The 2,301-nt window shown below is 34.6% G+C and overlaps 1 pseudogene; it reads right to left on the bottom strand.

Annotated features, from left to right (window-relative positions):
* Positions 1-1,933: 1,933 nt before the first annotated feature.
* On the bottom strand, positions 1,934-2,052 carry LOC145401171 (5S ribosomal RNA; annotated as a pseudogene).
* Between the last annotated feature and the right edge of the window lie 249 nt (positions 2,053-2,301).

The following is a 2,301-nucleotide window of genomic DNA, read 5'->3' as shown; positions in this document are numbered from 1 at the left end:
TATATATATATATATATATATATATATATATATATATATATAGTAAAGTCTCTATAATTTGGATTAATTGGGGTGAACATTATGTCGAATTATTCAAAAATCCACATTATTGGCTTGCCCCTATCCCCAAATCACACCCATGCTCACTAAAACATGGCTTTTTCACAAAAATATTGAACAGTACAGTATATTATTACTTTATACTCAAAGGGTGCACAATACAATAAATACAATAGTGTCAAACTTTGATAATAAAGTCTTGCAACACAGTAGTAGACTACAGTACACTTAACTGTACCAAAGGTACCATACAGTTCTTAAAAATTACATTTATTACTACACTTACCACTACAAAAACTGTTCACGTCCACTTATCACTGGAACCCTTTTCGGACTTGTCTTGTTTAATTTGAATTATATCCGAATTGAAATTATCTGTCTGGTGGTCTAAAAAGATCTGAATTAACTGATTTCCGAATTATTCGAGTTCAAAGTAGAGAGGGTTTACTGTAGAGTATATAAGGAGGGTAAAAATTTTTTGAGCTTTAATATAAAATGAAGTGCAGTGTGGTTCCCTGTCCTGTACAGAAAATCATTTCACATACAGTTACTTTATGCTGCAGAATGATGAACTAGTTCTCATGTCCATTGATACTCATCAGTTGGAATCAGTACATATTTAGCTACATCTTTTAATGAATACTATTGTAGTGCTATTACTGCCATGATACTGTACTACTAAAGTACAACCATATTATATTTATAACCATAATTGACTGATCTTTACAAGGTCTGTCTAATAATCTTTACAGGTTGAAAAGTCAATTGTAAAACTAGTCATACAAGTAATATTATCAGAATGAGCAATATCGTACATAATTTTAAGATATTATAGAAATATACAGTATATGTTTTTATTATATAAATTATATACTGTGTATATATATATATATATAATTTTATATATACAGTATATATACTGTATATATATATATATATATATATATATATATATATATATATATATATATTCAGTCTCATCAGGCCATTTTGACAACCATCACGCATCACACTGATTTGTTGATTCTTTCAAAACTAGCTGATTAGAGTGAGGAGAGAGCTAACAGTGACTAAGAACTCAGGCTGAGAACATGAAGCACAAAAAGCTTCTGAAAAGTAAAAAAGAAGAAAAAAAGAAAACCGTGCTTTGCACAGCCATAAACTCATTTTTCTTCCACAAGGAGGCCATTGAGAATGAGGTGTAAGCCTCTACACCCATTTCCAGAAATGTGGCAATACGCATGAGGGTGAGGGATTTGCAACATATCTAAAACTTGCAAAAATAGTGGAAAAAGCTTCTGTTATGCCCACTGTTTGTGTAAAGCTAATCCAGCACTCTTCCTAAAGTATGCAAATGCTGGGAAGACAATACGAGTTGGGGTTAGGTGACACTGAACCTGTATCTCTGATTACCCACCACATAAATGAGTTTTAGGGACTGTCCGATTAACTTGGATAGGACACCTGGTAAGATGCATTTACAACTTCTGTCAACCACATTTGATTCCTGCAGCAGTGGCAGCTTCAGTGCCATCACTAACTTGTAATCACACTCCTGAGATATCAGAATTCGTCAGCACTGTACACTTATGGAATCTATTCCAAATATACTGGCCTCTGCAGGGAATAGCATTTGAAAACTGTTAATTTCATTCTGAGCCTCTACAAGACCTCAGATACTGTAATTTACTTGGCAGAAAAGAGAAATTAACACTTAATAATAATAATAATAATAATAATAATAAAAATAGTTTTCATTTTTCGTTCATTGCCAGACGCCATGTATCCCAGACGGGGTGGCCAAGGGCTTAGAGTTAATTGTTTTACAGGGAGGGGCACTAATCCTCCACCAACCCCACTTGACGCGTAGGGATGCCAACAGCATCTGGTGTTCCCAGGAGGTCACCCATCCAAGTACTAACCAGACCCAACGTTGCTTAACTTCGCTGATCGGACGGGAAGCGGTGTACTCAACGTGGTATGAAAAAAATAATAAAATAATAATAATCATCACCACCCTGATCTCCTTTCCCACCCTAGGGCAGGATGAGGAGTAGCAACATCCAGACAGCCAAAGTTTGACCAATTCAGTGGACCATGCTTCCACTCACTCATCATTCAGTCCCTCAAAATCCTTTCTCCATCTGGAAAAAAAAAAAAAAAAAAAATCACCATGTTCTGCAATTTCACATATACCTATCTGATAAGAGCCAATCCAAATGCTGTCATGTTAAAATAATA

Source organism: Coenobita brevimanus, chromosome 54 (assembly GCF_032717465.1).
Source record: "Coenobita brevimanus isolate Jiangsu-jjx chromosome 54, ASM3271746v2, whole genome shotgun sequence".
In the NCBI taxonomy this organism is placed as follows: Eukaryota; Metazoa; Arthropoda; class Malacostraca; order Decapoda; family Coenobitidae; genus Coenobita; species Coenobita brevimanus.
The sequence above is the reverse complement of the archived record's forward strand: the minus strand, read 5'-3'. Positions and strand labels throughout refer to the sequence as shown.